This window comes from Lactuca virosa, chromosome 6 (genome assembly GCF_052849685.1).
Source record: "Lactuca virosa cultivar CGN04683 chromosome 6, Lactuca_virosa_CGN04683_v6, whole genome shotgun sequence".
Taxonomy (NCBI): domain Eukaryota; kingdom Viridiplantae; phylum Streptophyta; class Magnoliopsida; order Asterales; family Asteraceae; genus Lactuca; species Lactuca virosa.
The window spans coordinates 205,913,752-205,933,001 of record NC_136431.1 but is presented as its reverse complement, the minus strand read 5'-3'; the positions used below and the strand labels follow the sequence as shown (position 1 = coordinate 205,933,001).

At 43.7% G+C, this 19,250-nt stretch overlaps 1 long non-coding RNA gene across 1 annotated transcript; it reads right to left on the bottom strand.

Annotated features, from left to right (window-relative positions):
- Nucleotides 1–17,874: 17,874 nt before the first annotated feature.
- LOC145118858 (uncharacterized) lies at nucleotides 17,875–18,750 on the bottom strand. The gene is made up of 2 exons (XR_013713522.1): nucleotides 18,641–18,750; nucleotides 17,875–18,335 (listed from the first exon to the last, which is right to left on the bottom strand). It is a non-coding gene; the product is annotated as an uncharacterized LOC145118858 (long non-coding RNA).
- Nucleotides 18,751–19,250: the final 500 nt, after the last annotated feature.

Below are 19,250 nucleotides of genomic sequence, written 5' to 3'. Positions count from 1 at the left end.
TTTTCCAAATTGGGCCCATACCTCTACATGGCCTTATTCAAAGGCCCAACCATTTAGTCCAGTCCAAACATATCTCATTCTAAGGGCCCAATATCATACAACCATCTAGGCCCAAACTATGGCCCATCTATGGCCTAATTTTCCAAATTGGGCCCAACCCTCCTATGGGCCTTACCCTAAAGCCCATCTAATTGTTCTAGTCCATATGATCATTCTCGGATGGCCCATTATTGGCCCAAAGGTGGATCCAATAACTCCAAGGCCCACATATCTAAAATTAGGGTTTTCTAAACCCTAATTAGGGTTTCCCACCCAAACATGGCCCAATAGGCCCAAAACAAATCTTTAAGCCCATTAGGGTTTTTGCTAGGTTCATTAGGGTTTTGCTAGTGGGTCACCACCCACTACCACCTCGGGTAGTGGTGGTCAACGGCGGTTCGCGGCGGCGGCCACCACCTTACGGTGGTGGTTATTATTTTCATTATTCTTTGCTAATTACAGATACAATGCTTGAAACCAAAAATAGACACACACACATACACTAACTAACATAATACACACACAACCACCCTAGTGGCGGCCAGCGGTGGCTCGTGGCGGCGATGGCTTTTTTCCAACCAAATAAACACCCAACACTACATCATTGAATAACACACACACAATTACTCCATTCCCATAACAGTAACACAGCCACCCACCTGGTGGCGTTTGGCGGCGGCAGGACCCTGGAGAGGTGGCAGTTGTGATGGTTTCGCGATGACAGTCGGCGGTTTCTCTTTATTCCCAATCAAGCAAACCTATGTGCACACTCGAAAACATGGTCTAAAGGCCGAGACATCTCCAACTCAGCCACTACGGGTGGCAGGCGACGAACGGAACCCTAGAGATGGCGACCAACAGCGGCGGCGACCCAAACGGCGACCATAGGGCTGGTAGCGGCGGCACCTGACATACACAACACCAAATCACAGAAAGAACGAAGAAGAAAGGATAGATGGGTGGTTTGCGGTGGACTAAAAAAGAGTTTCAGGTCGTTCATACTCAACAGCGGCGTTCACCGCCTCCTTCATGGGTCTCGGTGGCTCCTCCGGCTTCCTAACGTCTCCGGTGGCAGCGATGTGGTGGTACTCGTCGGTGAGGCGGTAGGCGACGCTCTTGACTGGTCGGAAGAACAAGAAGAAGGTGGTGGCTGAGAGTGTAACACATGTTGGTGGTGGCTCATCGTCTTCATCGGAGGGCACAGGGACGGCTCGGTGGTCAGAGAAACAAGGGGGTAGGGTGGTGGCCGGTGAGGGAGGCATAAGGGGGAAAAGAAGATGACGGTTGTGACAACCCGAAATTTCTCTTTTGTATAAACCATTCAATTCAATCAAAGTCAGACTCGTTTCTGTTATCTTTTAGCACTGTTTAAGGGTTCGTTTAAGTGTTCTAAGCTTAAGTACAATCAAGGTTGAGATTAGGGATGAGTTAACAAAGTCGTAAAGTAGCATTTCGGCCCATACACTCCTTCAGGAGGAGTGTACGGCCGTACACATGGGTGTACGGCCGTACACCCCCTCATGGCCGCACACTCAAGGTGGTGGGTCACCCACCCCTATATATATATGTGTAGACCTCACTTCCTTCATTTCTTTCTTCCCTTGGCTGCACACCACTCCATTTTCTCTCAAGCTTCTTGAACCGTGAACCCTCCAAGGCTTCAAAAACGTAAGTATTCCATCCTTTAGCTTGTTATACTTGAAAGACCTCTTGATTTAAGCCTTGATTCTTCAAGTTTCAACATGTTCTTCATCCTTTGAAGGGAGTACGGTCGTACACCTTCATAAGGTTGGCCGTACACACCTTAAAGGCCCTCCAAAGTGAGAATTTAGCCCTATCATCTAGTTGGACATGCTAAAACTTTGATCCTAGCCTTGATTCACCTTAAAATCGACCAATTTAGCATGACATGAAGGGTGTACGGCCGCACACCCCTTGTACGGCCGTACACACCTCATAGGACCGTAAACCCTCTTTGATGATCATTGATGGCCTTAAACTTCCAATAAAGCTAAGCATGGGACCAAGAACACTTCCTTGATGCTTCTTAGGGCCTTAAAACACCTCAACATGCACACTTCTTCATGAGTGTACAGCCGTACACCCATGGCCGTACACACCCTTAGTGTGGCCGCACACCTCCCTCATTCAATCACATATGATTTTAACACTTAGTTCAAGTGTTTCCAAGTCCCTAGAGTGGTTTCCTATAGTAGTGAAATACCCTAATTTGATTTATATATGTGTTCTTACATGTTAAATAGGATTCATTTGTGTTCGAGACTTCACTTGACACTCAACACCTCATATTGGTCTTTCATACAAACCACTCACTCGAGGTGAGTTCATACCCCTACGCTTTTACGATTTTTAAACGTTTTCAGGGGGGAATACAACCCAAACACAATTGATTTTGTGAACTAATACAAAAAGGATTTTTAACAATTATAAAACTTATGCAATTGATGCAGACAAACGATTTCCGTATTTTTATAAAATATTTATATATTTTATCCCTTTTGTAATATGTTGAGCATAAGGGACGTTTTCAACTTACAACCATAATTGCATAGTTTTTCAGATTCAATATTCACATCAACTACACTATATACATGCAAACTGTAATAGGTATAGTTTGGGGTTTTCAATACACAGCTTTTACGAATTCAGAGTTATTCACTGCTAAACATATAAACCATGGCATATTTAGTTTATGATATACATTACTATAAGAGTACAACATTTAATAATTATTTAAGTATAATTATTACCGTATACAATATTCAACAGATTCAAATACAAGAGAACAATACAAAATTACATGTAAACTAGATTATACAAAATTGTGAGACTCTACTTCAAAACTATACCCCTAGGGTACTGAATTAAATCCTATCATAGTATAACCAGAGTCTCCTGGAGGGAGAGCGTGAGATTTCTGAATAGATCTATTCGGGATTGACAATCTCACACCTGAACTGCTAGCTGCAGTTAGGCAGTCATGCATGAGGTGACAAATGTCATTTAACCAACACTTGAAGAACGTTGTAAAAGTCACTAAGTCATATCAAGCATGGTTATACGACTCACAATAAGTATAAACTAACCTTTGTTTACAAGATTTCATTCTTCATTAGTTTTATTTAATTAATAGAACTATTATACACTACATTTGGGGATTTCAAAAATACAACACATGGCTTTATTTAATAACACTACCATACATAATGGTAGTAGCCAGGGTTTTCAAACAGAACATTCCACACAGCGGATTTTCATACAGAATTCATCATACTATACACTCTAGTAGTAACCAAGCATACAGACTAATTTGTTTTATACTACAAAGGATACCGTAACAAACATCCATAGAAGGAACTAGCAAGGTCATGCTTTTACTAAAGAAAATATTGGATTTTCTTGGAAACATACAAACATTTCTACAAATTCATCAACAGATTTTCACTACAAAACATCGCTTATGAACTCACCAGCTTTATGTTGATACTCTTTCAAAACTGCTTGTATTCTCAGGAAATCAGTAGACAGGTACCACCTGGAGTTTTGAGAAGACGGAGCGTTTAGAGTCACGTCTTTATATTTTGCTTATACTTTTTGATGTATACAAACAAGACTTAAACAGATGTAAACCTTTTTCATATATGTATTCAATGTAATGATTGTGTTTACTATGATTGCTATGATACAATTGTTGTGATACTACACATGACGTCATCCACCCCCGAACGTTTCCGCCATTCCGGTTTGGGGGTGTGACAACGGCTGCTAACTCTTGAGATAGGGTTAGGGTTACGGGTCTTATATACCCCGTCCAATTGACAACTTTCCCATAATTACAGTTCTGGTCCCTCCCCATGGGATATTTTCAAATTAAATCCAATATTTATCCTTTTGCCCCTTATTCCATAATTTTCTTTCATAATAAGTCCTAATAATTACCGAACATACCCCCGCTTCTAAAATTCTTCTCAAATCAACTCCGTAATTTACTAAACAGCCCTCAACTATCAAAATTCTTCACAATTTAGTCTGAGAGTTACATTTATTAATTTATTTGTTTATTTATTAATTAAACGGGGTGTTACAACTCTCCCCCACTTAATTTGGATTTTGTCCTCGAAATCAACCTTTATAATTCCTTACATGCCAACCCACTCAAGTAGCTTGGCCACAACCCTGGGTACACCCAAGCCTTCTCAGGGTACCCGTGACCAACCCGTGCAGGGTTCTAAAATTCTGCAGATGAACGAATTCCTTGCAACAAGATCACATCTACTCCTTCTGAACTCTGTTGTCTCGAGATAGTCTGAATCCCTGACAGACCACTCATACTAAACCATTATAGATGAACCGCGTGGTGGGTGACTTGCATTACTCAACAATATGTTACGCTTACCATACATGAGATCCTCAATTACCATTACCGCTGGAGACCCAAAACTGTCTAAAACACTGATCTGCCTGAAACACCGAACTGCTACATGACCGCTTTCCCAAAATCTATTGAGACTTTCCCAGTCTCAATTCATCCGTCCGTCATCTGAAATACCGGATTCTAACCCGGCTGCGGTGTCAAAAGACTCCCACTTAATCTCCTCACACAACTTCCGAATGAAATCCTTCTCTGGAACTAGTTGCCACTAGTTACCATGCCACTGAGGCTCTAATAAATTTCTGATCTAAGTGATCGAGTTCATACGTCGAATCCTGACGTCACCAAACCCAAGGCTAAAAGTGATTGCTACATGACCATTGGTAGCCTTATGTCATGAATGACCTTAAGCAGTCTACTGCTTCCTTGCTCTCATAGCTGTAGTGGCGCTTCTACAGTCTTATCACTGGCTTAACCAGGTCTAATCCGTCTGGGTAATTCTGAAATCCAATCCGTGGATTTCCATATCCTCACTGCTACACCCGAACTGGTGGGTACTACTGTTCTTTCCGTGCCCTAACAACGCACTCACACTATCTACCAACCTAGTGAATGCTACGGCTACCCCTGTAGACTTACAACACTCTATCACTATCTAGCTGCTAGTGAATGCTACGGCTACACCCGCAGACTTACAACACTCTAACACTATCTGGCTGCTAGTGAATGCTACGGCTACACCCGCAGACTTACAACACTCTAACACTATCTGGCTGCTAGTGAATGCTACGGCTACACCCGTAGACTTACAACACTCTAACACTATCTGGCTGCTAGTGAATGCTACGGCTACACCCGCAGACTTACAACACTCTAACACTATCTGGCTGCTAGTGAATGCTACGGCTACACCCGCAGACTTACAACACTCTCCATACTGGGCCGAATACGCGCTTGAACTACACTCAAATTAACTCATATCCTGACTGGAATCCCCAACCTGATTCCCTAAGGCTTGCTAGCAAACATTACGGGAACGCGATCTCCTTATTGGCAAGTTTTTCCAAACTTCCATCTCGCACTATCCTCAAACCATACAGCCGCTTGGGTTGTCATCCTTCCAGACAAGGATGCGAAACTTATCCCAGTTTCAAAACTACTCCTACTTTTGAATCCTTGGATGATTCTCCCCCACTTTGATTCAACTAACGTCTTACAACACACAATACTTGAAGGATTCTCAATCCTTCTTACCATTCTATGCCCAATCTGCTGAAACCCACGTTTACCATTGCTAGTGTTTCAATACTAGCCAGTCCAAAAGATCACACCACCTCCAAGAACCCGAATAAATCTCCGGTAATAACCCGCTAGACCCAGGAAGCTCTGAATCTGAATTGGAGACCTCAGAATCTCCCACTGCATCACAGCCTCTATCTTGGCCGGATCGACTAGAATACCCTTCTGATTGACAAGGTGCCCAAGAAATTGCACCACGCGCAACCAGAACTCACATTTGGAGTACCTTGAAAAAAGTCTCTCCCTCCTTAGAGTCTCTAGCACCTACCTCTGGTGCTCCTCGTGCTCCTCAGTCTTGGAATAAACCAAAATGACACTGTACTCTCCCAATCCCGCAATTTGGAATGATCTATCGCTATCCGCTAATAATTCTCGGTACGCAATTGGCATATGACTTCTCTTGAAAATATAATTCAAACACAACAGAGGATAACCCAGAGTTACACTTACTCAGACCCTTAGAACGAAAGGCTCCCTTGTGCAGTTTCTCGTAAGTGTTGCACCAAATCTGGCCCTGCTGGCCTCTCACAAGCTAATCCTAACTCTTGGTTATCCTCCCAAGACACTTCTGTATAAGCAATTGATCTGATTCCCTCTTGCCAACGTGCCCCAAGTCAATACCTCGTTCTCGTGCTCTAGAAGTCATATCATTCAGGGTCTTGCACCCCGAGATACTCACGATCTCCCTGCTATCATTCTATAGTACGTTCCGATACCCTACCTTCTTCATTTCTTCATCTGTTGCACATTGTGGTACTAAATAAGCTCTTTCCCGAGACTTGGCAGTGATCTCTGCCACAGTCTCAGTCATCTGGTGGAGACCTAACAACTCTCGCGCCAGGTCAAGCACCTCTATATTATCCATGCAACAACCCTCTTCATACAGGGCCACCAATAGTCTCTCTTCAGGTCCAAATACATCTTTGTAGCCCCGGGATGGATCGAGAATCCCGATCTATGCGCCTCCTCCATCAGAGTGCTACGTGTCCTGCCCGTATACGTCACCCAAATCCGACCACGAAAAGTCATGAGCCCTCGACTATCCGTCACAAACTCGGACACCTGTCCAATCACCCACTCCCTTTTGCGGTTCTCCGGTCTCACAGCTTCTGCCTGGGCCTCTCGAATAGTGTCCAACACCGGAGTCATCACCGTCATCCTCATACATATGTCTCGAATCGGGGCACTCTCCGCCCTGCGGCTCAGGGCATCGACTACCACGTTAGCCTTGCCCGGGTGGTACAGGATCTCACAGTTATAATCCTTTACCACGTCCAACCATCTCCTCTGACGCATGTTCAGGTTGGGCTGGTCCATCAGATACTTCAAACTCTTGTGGTCCGTGTATACAGTACACCAAACCCCATACAGATAATGGCGCCATATCTTGAGGGCGAACACCACTGCCCCCAACTCCAAATCATGGGTGGGATACCTCGTCTCATGAGGCTTCAGCTGCCTCGATGCGTATGCTATCACGCGCCTTCTCTACATAAGTACCGCACCCAACCCTGATATAGACGCATCACAGTAAACCACAAAATCATCCATTCCCTCCAAAAGGGCTAACACTGGGGCTTCGCATAGCCTTCGACGAAGGGTCTCAAACGAGGTCTGCTGCTTTGGACCCTAAGAAAAAGCAACGCCCTTCCGGGTCAATCTGGTGAGGGGAACGGCAATCTTAGAGAAATCCCGAATAAATCTCCGATAGTAGCCGGCCAACCCCAGAAAACTCCTGATCTCGGTGGGGGATTTCGGCACCTCCCAACTCATCACGGCCTCAATCTTGGCCGGATCGACCAATATCCCATTCTGATTGACGAGATGTCCCAAGAACTGGACCTCTCGTAACCAGAAATCACACTTGAAGAATTTGGCATAAAGCCTCTCCGATCTCTACACTCCAAGTATCTCCCTCAGGTGCTCCTCATGCTGCTATCTGGTCCTCGAATACACTAGAATGTCGTCGATGAACACAATCACCGATCGATCCAACATCGTCCTGCATACTCGGTTCATGAGGTCCATGAACGCTGCTGGTGCATTGGTAAGCCCAAAAGGCATCACCACGAACTCGTAATGCCCGTAACGAGTCCTAAATGCTGTCTTCTGGATATCCTCATCACGCACCCTCATCTGGTGGTATCCAGACCTCAAGTCTATCTTGGAAAACCAAGACGCACCCTGCAACTGATCGAACAGATCGTCGATCCGCGGCAATGGATAACGGTTCTTGACCGTTAATTTGTTCAACTCCCGGTAATCAATGCACATCCGGTGTGAACCATCCTTTTTCTTGACAAAAAGGATCGGCGCTCCCCACGGCGAGCTACTCGGTCGGATGAATCCCTTCCCCAACAGCTCCTGAAGCTGTGAGGATAACTCCTGCATCTCCGGTGGCGCAAGGCGATAGGGTGCCTTGGCAATAGGTGCTGCCCCCGGAATCAAATCGATGTGAAACTCCACCTACCTCTCGGGAGACACACCCGGCAACTCCTCGGGGAAAACATCTGGAAACTCTCGCACTATCGGTACGTCACCGACAGAACTCGACCTCTTCGTGGCAACTCGCGTATCCATCACATAGGCTACAAACCCTCTACAGCCCTGCTGTAGACTCTGTCTCGCTCTGGCAGCCGAACAAAATGCTGACCCATATCGGGTACCCTCTCCATACACCGTAAGTACTCCCCCACTAGGGTCTCGAATGGTCACCAACTGTCGCTCGCAGTCTATAACAGATCCAAATCGGCTCAACCAGTCCATGCTCACGATGACACAGACATCACCCATCGCAATCGGTACCAGGTCTATCGGGAACTCAACGCCGAAGATCTCGACTACACACCCTCGAATCACATCAGCAGCATAAACCGCTCGCTCGTCAGCTATAGAAACTCGTAGAGGTCGACTCAACGCCTCTCGTCGGGCACTGATGTGCTGACTAAATGCTAATGATACGAAAGATCGACTCGCACCCGAGTCAAACAACACCAAAGCAGGTACAGAATTCACAAGAAAAGTACTTATGCATACCACAATATAAGCACAATATCTCAAACCCAAAATAAAAAAAAATAAAGAATACAGACCAGCCATGACATCGGGTGCTGCGCGGACCTCCTCCGCTGTCAACTGAAAGGCTCTCCCGCTGGCCTCCGGTGCCTCGACCTTCGCTGGCCGGGTCTCGGTAGCCCTAGCAGCAGGTGCAGATCCCTGTGCTGATCCCAGAAGTAGCTGTGGGCACTGGTCCTTCTGATGGCCCGTCTGGTTGCAATGAAAGTAAACCGAAAATCCCTTAGGGCAATCCCTCGCGATATGCCCCTCCTTCCCACACTTGTAACACATACCCGCTCTGCATACCCCATCATGGCTCTTGCCACACTTCCCGCAAGTGTGGCCCTTCGGACCTCCAGATCTCGAATCAGCGGGCTTTGCCCGCTTAGCTGCCGGCTGAGACTGCACCGGTCGCCTATCCCTCCTCTGAGACTCGGCCTCCTCCCTGGCCTGAGTCTCTAGCTCAATCTCCCTCTTCCGGGCATTCGCCTGGAGCTCGGAAAATGTCCGATAGGTCGAGTTCGCCACGAACTCACGAATGTCCCTCCTCAGTATGCTCAGATATCGGCTCATACGTGCCTGCTCGGAAGACACGTGCTCAGTGCAAAACAATGCCCTCTCATGAAACATCCGTGTAATCACAGTCACGGACTCTGTCCCCTGCTTGAGGGACAAGAACTCCTGCGCCAATCGTTCCCTCTCCACCAGGGGAACATACTCATCTCGAAACATGGTGGTGAACCTCTCCCAGGTCACCGCTGTAATCTCTGCAGGAGTGAAGTCTGTCGTAACAAACTTCCACCAGTCCTTCTCCCCCAAACGAAGCTGGTTCAGCGCGAACCAGACTCTCAGATGCTCCGAACAAGAACAGGTGTAGAAGCATCCCTCAATGTCAGAGATCCACCTCATCGCGGCTATCGGATCCTGAGTCCCATCAAACTCTGGTGGCTTCGTGTTGCTGAACTCTCGGTAAAGCAACGAGTCACCCCCTGTGGCCTGGCAGCTGCGACGGCTGCGGTGGCTGCGACAACAGCAGCCTCGGTAAGAGAAGCATACCGCTCGTCAAACGTCTCAATCAAAGTGGTCTTGATAGACCCAAACATCTCAGGAATCTCAGCTCGAATAGCTGCGGCCACCTCCTCATGAATCAATCTGCGGATCTCCTCATCACTGGCACTACTGGTACCACTGCCTCCTGGGTTGTGGCGCGTCCCAACCATGATGTCTCTGAAATACAACACAAAAAGAATTAGAGACTCGCTCGAGTATACTCGCACTCGATACTCAACCCTACTCGTTCTTAGTACCCTAAGGATTCTTACTTGGGCTGCTCACCAATCCGATGTTTCCAGTAGTACGGGCCCTATACTACCTTCCACAACGCATCGGTATTCACCCCAAGTCCTCCTCCTAGGATCCCAGATCACAAGTACTCTATATCTCACAAAACTCAGGCTACCCTCCAGTAGACCACTCATAAGCTCCTCGCTGCTACCTACTCACTCCCGAAGTATCTCATAGTAACAGTAACTCCTAGGCTAAGGCATCACAAATCAGGCCCACTCTAGTCCTAACTATGAATACCTAGCCTACTCTAGCATGCATAACATATCACATAATATCTCATAACACATAATGTAAGGGTATTTTGGGAAATCACCGTTCGGGCACTGGCTGATTGTACACACTGCTCCGCTCTGCTTTTCTCAAACCCTTGTTACTCTTTTTAGAAAAATTGTTTCTTTTATGAAAAAAAAAATTCTCAAATCCTCAGTTTGAGTTCAGATACGCCCGAAGATGTATCCGAATCCCTCAAACCAAGGCTCTGATACCAACTTGTAACAACGTAAATTTTCAAAACAATTTTTTTTTTCAACATAATAAAAACACATATAATGTTCCCAGAATCCCATATCAAATATCATCATAATAAAACACATCCCCAAAGTCTCAAATCATAATCCTCTGCCAGTGTGTACAAATCATGCCGGCGCCTTCCCGCGATCCTCACTGGTACCTGAAACACAGAACACATAACACGGTAAGCATAAAAGCTTAGTGAGTTCCCCAATATACCACATACAACACATAAGCCTCTCGAGGCGATAACTCGGTATGACCCTCTGGTCAATTTGTCTCAGCGGGACCCTCCAGTCCCGTAGCTCGTTGGACCCTCCAGTCCGGTCTAATTCGTTGGACCCTCCGGTCCGGTCTATACAACACAAAACTTACATATATCACAAGCACATAAACTCAATCATACACATAACACATAAGACCCTCCGGTCTGCACATAGTTACCACTCTAGGTAATGTATAGTGAGAAGACTCACCTCGGGTAATCTCGGAAAGTCTCGAACTCGAAATACTGATCTAGCCTCCGCCTAATCACACGAAATAATTATCTCTAATTAATATGGCTCTCAAAGGCTAGACTAGTCCCTCCCTATATTCTCTCAGAAGGGAAAAATACCATTTTACCCCTCCAATGGTCCAATGTCCAAATGTTGACCAAACCCTAAAAGTCAACCACAGTCAACGGTCAGATCTGCCATGAGAATGCTCAAACGACCTTCTGAGGTCAGATCTGTTTCTCTAACCTATAGATCTGGCCTCCTAACCCTCGAAAGTTACGTAAAGGTCCAAACTTTATGCTCATGCAACACTCATATGGCTCTATATGATGATTTAGCCCTAAAATGACAACCATGCTCTAGAACCCAAAAAGGAACTGCATAAAGCTGGATGTTTGGGGCTCTCTAGACCTCTCAAGGTCCAGATCTAAGGTCTATTTCACATTGGGACCTCTCATGCTCTTATTTCAACTCAAGAAAAGGGTAAGAAACCCTTGATTCAAGAAGCATACACAATAAAGAAGAAAAGGTCGAATTGCTACCTCCAAGAGAAGCCTCCTTGCTTGAAAGTCTCAGAACAACAACATCCTTTGGTCCTTCTTGCTGTATCACTCCTCCTCCTAAGCAAAATCACAACAAAAGGATCAAGATGGCTCTCTCTCACTACCCACGCTCAAATATGCTAGGGTTCTTTCTTCTGGGAAGGTAGCCGCCACTGAAGGCTATAAAGGCCTTTAAATAGGGCTCAGGCCCAAAATTTTAGGGTTTCTGCCAACAGCGCAGACTCGTCGAGTCGCCTCACCGACTCGTCGAGTCCGTTCATTAATCCGAGTCATCAGTCGCGATCCTACTCGACGAGTCTAGGCGTCAACTCGTCGAGTCCCTCTTCTCAACTCAAAATAAACACTCAATTTAAGATACCTGGAAATCCGGATGTTACAGTCATACAATGACATAGCATCAACTGCTTCATCACTCAACTCACTACCAATCTCTTCCTATCAATCTCGTGCTCTGTCCCTCAGGAAACAGGAAGTAAATCGGATCTCGTCTCCCTTCGAGACTACGGTTGGTACAAAAATATTGGCGATATCTGCTAATCACCTGCTGCTAGCAATGGGGTCCATAACCACATGATAACCTGGAGCTTCACAAGATCTGAACTCCCGAATCATCAACGTACGCGCCCCTATAATGGCTGCTATCTCAGTGCAGAATGCACTCATCCTATCATCACAAATCTCTAAAATGCCCTCCTTGATCATACTGAAGATCACAGGAGTCTGGACAATGATACTGCGCGTAATTCTCAGATGGAATGAACTCCCTCATCTGATCATCGAGCTGCCCGGCTACAGATTCCGAGCCTGATCCCTTATCGACACCGAAACTACCATCTGGTCTACCACGTAGCGTCACCATACTCGGTAATATACCATCACTAACATCACAATACTCAACAAAATTCGAGGGATCTCACACACTACTAGTTCCATGGTCTTATCTCAGCCTTCCTTGATTCGAGTACGGATCCTCTGCTTTCAATAGTACGGGCCCATACTATCTTCCACATCTATCTGTACTTTCCTCAAGAACTGCCTTGACTCCACCAAGTCCCTTCTACTGCTACTGGTCTCTGCTACTCTCATCCTAGGCTTGCCCTAGGGTAATCACCAATTCACTCTCCGCCATCAGCTGCATAAGAAGTCCCTGCTTTCTTCCCCTAACTAGCTCGCGAATACTATTACATATTACTCAGACTAGATAATTCTTCGAATGAGAGATCCTACCCTATAACTGTTGGACTCAAACAAGAGCTGCGAAATAGAGCTAGACCTAACCTTCTGAAATTATTTAGTCCTTGCAATATGTAACTTAACATATTCGTTTACTAGTTAGTAAAAGATAGCTAAGACTCCTAAAAGCACAAAGCAAGCAACATTCGAGCATCGAGTACACATAATCAAGCGTCTACTACTCTGGCTATCATACCGACAATTCTGTACTAGCATGCAGTTCTCATAAAGCTGAAACACATATAGCATGCACATAAGGCATCCTTCCTAGATCCTTAGTTCTAATCTAGCATGCTGCTCTAATAAAGCTGATAATTATAACATAACATAAACTTGTATGGGTAATTTGGGAGTACTTATTTGAGCTCGGCTGATTGCATGCACCACACCCTTTTCTCTTTTCAAAGTTCCTTTCTTTATACTTTTCTAAAATTGTTTTCTTTTCTCAAAATCCTTTTATAAACATGGTTTTTCTTTTGAAAACTTTATACCACTTCCTTAGTTTGAGTTCAGACACACCCGAAAGTGTGCCCGAATCCCTCAAACCAAGGCTCTGATACCAACTTGTAACATCCCAAAAACACGGTCTAAAAATTTCGTTTTAATTTAATAATAAAAACCATAGTAATCATACGTCATAGAAAAATCATAAACAATGTATCTCAGAATACTATAACAACTGTCATGAATATCAGAGTATAAACATCTTCGGCTGATCAAATGGTGTGTGCACTGCAATCTTCCCGAGCTCCTCTTTTGAAAACTGAGTACCTGAAACCAAAACTGAAACTGTAAGCACGAAGCTTAGTGAGTCTCCCCAAACTACCACATACCATACAATAACACATACTGGGCCTTGCCCACTGCATCGGGCCCCGCCCGGCATCGGACCGAAGTCCGGACTAACTTGGGCCCCGCCCGGCATCGGACTGAAGTCCGGAATAACTTGGGCCCCGCCCGACATCGGACCGAAGTCTGGAATAACTTGGTCCCCGCCCACTGCATCCGACCGAAGTCCGAAATGTACTAAACATAACAAAACATAAACATATAACATAATCACATATATATATATATATATATATATATATATATATATATATATATATATATATTGCATCGGGCTTGCCCGACATCGGACCGAAGCCCAGAACATATAACACATAACACAAACATGTGTGAGTCACAAAGACAACAAGCATACATAGCTACTTCTCGGGATTGCCCCGGCATCGGACCGAAGTCCAGAAACATAACATATAACATGAAGCTAAACCACTGCATCGGGCCCCGCCCGGCATCAAACCGAAGTCCGGAAACATACAATCTGCATCGGGCTAATCCCGGTATACTACAATACTAAACGGGTCGGCATTGATGCCTTAGACCCGTTCCTACTGAAGGGAAACTCACCTCACACTGCTGAAGTCATGATGACAAAACCATACCTGCTCGATGACAGATTCTCGATCTGTCAATACCAAAATAACACCCATTTAATAATGGGGTTCCAACTCATAACCATAATAAGTTCATACTTGGGGCAAAAGACTACTCTACCCTTATCTTAGCTTGACTCAAGCCCAAGGGCCAATCCAAAGGCCCAAAGTCTAACTATGGCTCAAAGCCCAACATATGGCCCAATTTTCCATATTGGGCCCATACCTCTACATGGCCTTATTCAAAGGCCCAACCATTTAGTCCAGTCCAAACATGTCTCATTCTAAGGGCCCAATATCATACAACCATCTAGGCCCAAACTATGTCCCATCTATGGCCCAATTTTCCAAATTGGGCCCAACCCTCCTATGTGCCTTACCCTAAAGCCCATCTAATTGTTCTAGTTCATATGATCATTCTCGGATGGCCAATTATTGGCCCAAAGGTGGATCTAATAAGTCCAAGGCCCACATATCTAAAATTAGGGTTTTCTAAACCCTAATTAGGGTTTCCCACCCAAACATGGCCCAATAGGCCCAAAACTAATCTTTAAGCCCATTAGGGTTTTTGCTAGGTCCATTAGGGTTTTGCTAGTGGGGCACCACCCACTACCACCTTGGGTAGTGGTGGTCAACGGCGGTTCACGGTGGTGGTTATTATTTTCATTATTCTTTGCTAATTACAGATACAATGCTTGAAACCAAAAATAGACACACACACTAACTAACATAACACACACACAGCCACCCTAGTGGCGGCCGACGGTGGCTTTTCCGGCCAAATAAACACCCAACACTACATCATTGAATAACACACACACACAATTACTCCATTCCCGAAACAGTAACACAGCCACCCACCTGGTGGCGTTTGGCGGCGGCAGGACCCCGGAGAGGCGGCAGTGGTGGTGGTTTCGCGATGACAGCCGACAGTTTCTCTTGATTCCCAATCAAGCAAACCTATGTGCACACTCGAAAACATGGTCTAAAGGCTGAGACATCTCCAACTCAGCCACTACGGGTGGCAGGCGACGAACGGAACCCTAGAGATGGCGACCAACAACGGCGGCGACCCAAACGGTGACCATAGGGCTGCTGGCAGCGGCACCTGACGTACACAACACCAAATCACAGAAAGAACGAAGAAGAAAAGATAGATGGGTGGTTTGCGGTGGACTAACCGAGAGTTTCAGGTCGTTCATACTCAACAGCGGCGTTCACCGCCTCCTTCGTGGGTCTCGGTGGCTCCTCCGGCTTCCTAACGTCTCCGGTGGCAGCGATGTGGTGGTACTCGTCGGTGAGGCAGTAGGCGACGCTTTTGACTGGTCGGAAGAACAATAAGAAGGTGGCGGCTGAAAGTGTAACACATGGTGTTGGTGGCTCATCGTCTTCATCGGAGGGCACATGGACGACTCGGTGGTCGGAGAAACAAGGGGGTAGGGTGGTGGCCGGTGAGGGAGGCATAAGGGGGAAAAGAAGATGACGGCTGCTAACTCTTGAGCTAGGGTTAGGGTTACGGGTCTTATATACCCCGTCCAATTAACAACTTTCCCATAATTACAGTTCTGGTCCCTCCCCATGGGATCTTTTCAAATTAAATCCAATATTTATCCTTTTGCTCGTTATTCCATAATTTTCCTTCATAATAAGTCCTAATAATTACCGAACATACCCCCGCTTCTAAAATTCTTCTCAAATCAACTCCGTAATTTACTAAACAACCCTCAGCTATAAAAATTCTTCATAATTTAGTCCGAGAGTTACATTTATTAATTTATTTGTTTATTTATTAATTAAAAGGGGTGTTACAAGTTTCCAACTTTACCCATTAACACCCACCCTAGAAGGAATGAGCTCTAACCCTAACTCAAAATGGCTTAGATCCAACTCCAAAAGTCATCAAAACTTTAAGATAGACCATGTGGTCATAGATCTGGACTATAGGGACAATTTGGTCATGTAAAGTTCCCATCTTTACTTGCATGCATGATCTTCTAGGCTCAAAAGACCAAAAAGATGGTCTAAAAGTTGCATGGGGTTTCCATGGCCATAAAGTTGGCACCTTTATGCCATAAAGCCCTCTCAAGACCCTAGATCTGAAAGGTTTGCCCAAGTGGGACGTCCAAATCCCAACCATCAACATATATGGACCAAAACATGAAGCAAAACATCCTAAAACTAGATCTAAGCATGCTATAGACAAGGTAGAAGCTTTATACCTTAGATGAACCAGAAATGAAGTCCAACTTCTGGATCTACTCTCCTTCTATACGTTCTTGCCCCTCCTTCAAGCTTCTTCTTCTTCAATCTCACCAAAAAATGCACAAAGTTAGCTCACAATCACCAACAATGGCTTAGGGTTTCGTGATTAGGGTTTTGGACAATGGAGACTGGAAATGAAGCCAACTTATGGGGGTTAAGGTGTTTAAATAGTGTGCAGAACCCTGAAATTTAGGGTTTCACTCTGCCAGCCTACTCGTCGAGTTGAGGCCTCTCAATTCGTCGAGTAGGTTTCTTAACCCGAGTCCAAATTCATCTCTACTCGACGAGTCTGGGGCTCCCAACTCGTCGAGTTTCTCTATAAAAGTGAATAATTTATAAATTTAAATACATACCAGCAACCAGGCTTTACAAAAATTCATATCAATTTGTTCAAAATTCAAATCAATTTGCTTAGAGTTTTACATTTATACATGTTTCGTATTCTTCCTCTATATTTCATATACATCTCTATATGCGTAAGTGTGACAAGCATTCATCTTTCTATTATGCAAAATTCAAATCAATTTGCTAGGGGTTTTACATTTATACATGTTTCGTATTCTTCATCTATATTTCATATACATCTCTATATGCACAAGTGTGACAAAAATTGGTCTTTCTATTATGCAAACTCAACCCTACTCCTCGATTTCATGGGATCATCATGCCAGACAATTGTTTTTCAAATATCAACCTATATGTGTTTAATTTGGAAATCCAATGTTCTCACTTTTCTCCATCTTATCGGTTTAGTGTTTAATTGATCATCAATTAACTTTATTAACTTTATGTTTCATTTTTCAGGTTCATTTAGTTTTTTTCAAATATGTGTTTGATTTTTTTTCTCAACAACAATATATGTTTTTAGTTTGGAAATCCTCTGTTCTCCCTCTTCTTTATCTCATCGGTTCAGTGTTTAATTGATCTTCAATTAATTTTTTGTTTCACTTTTCGGGTTCATTTAGTTGTGGTTTGTTCATATGATTTTTGTCCTCATCCCTCTTGATTATAGGTGTAAACAAGCCAAGCCGAGACCGAACCTTACCAGGCTGAGCCTCGATTTGTTTAAATTTTTTTTGGCTCGAGCTCGGCTCGTTTCAAGCTTATAAGACAAAGCTCAAGATCAACTTGTTAAAAATGATATAGACTCCGGCTCGGCTCGTATACGATATAACTTAATTCCCAAAAATAGTGTTTATTAAATATTTATTTATTTTAAATTTTAATATATAAAATAAAATTTAAAATTTTATATTATATAAATGTAGGCCGGAGCCTAACACGATAACATTGCAACATTGATATGCATAATAATTTACACTTATTTTCATTACGATAATGATAGGGCAAAATGTTAACATCTATTAGAAAGTCAAGTAACAATCTTGAAGACTTTGGAATGTATCATAATATTCAAAAAATTTAAACATCAGGAGTTCAGGATTCGTCACTGTTGTTATCAGCTGCCGATGATTCAAAAGCAGCAATTGATATCAATTCTGATCTGATCAGTTCATCTTCAATGGTCTTGATTTTAGCATTATGGATAACTGTAGCATCTTCTACGCCGTTTCCATTTTCAGACTCTGGTAAATAAACAATTTCTTCAACACCGTTTGAAATGGCGATGAGAGATTCCCTCGCAACTTCCTCTTCTAGAAGATGTCTATAATCCATAAAATGTAGAAAGCTTCTCCTGTACATTAGGTTTTATTCATAAATGAAATCAGTTTACAGATGTATTACCAAATTAACTCGATGATAACAAATCTTATCCTCTCTTTTAAACAGATAAATTTTTATTCGGATTAGCACAGAGAAACAGAAACAGAAACATAAACGAATACGATGAAATGAATTCTACACAGAAATGTAGTTATTCTCATCAATCAAACAGATTCGGAGTTTGTAGAAAAGTAAACGAATCTAAGATTTACGAGCTAAGAACATAAAATAGAAGGATTGTAGATTGTAGAATTGAAGAAAGAGAAGAGAGCGTACCTTAAGGGGTTTGTTGAGTGTTGAGAATCGAAAGGAAAAGAGAGCTGTGAGTGTTGCTGTGTTGATAAGTGATCGGCGGTGGGGATACTTATAGAGGCGGGGGATTTGGTTTTTCCGGTGGAGGGTTTGGGTTTTTATCCCGTACACCGTATTCCAACGTGGAATCCAGTAGGATCCTATCAATCAGTTTTTGGACTCTACCTTGACTCTCTTTTCAAAACTACAATGATCTATTATTATTTTTTTCCAAAAATATAACAGGTTGTATATTATAGAAAACTAGTTTTACATGTTTGATTTTCAGTTAATATATATATATATATATATATATATATATATATATATATATATATATATATATATATATATAGCTTTTTGCAAAACATTGTTCTTTGTGTTTCTTTCATTACGTAAAAGTCATTATTATTAGGGCTGTAAACGAACTGAACAGTTCAACCAACTGTTCGTGAACCATTCGACGGGAAGTTCGATTATGTTCGTTTATTTAGTAAACGAACGAACATGAACACAAATTATTGTTCGTTTAGTTAAACAAACGAACATGAACAATGGTCTCGTTCGTTCAATTATGTTCGTGAATGTTCGTTTA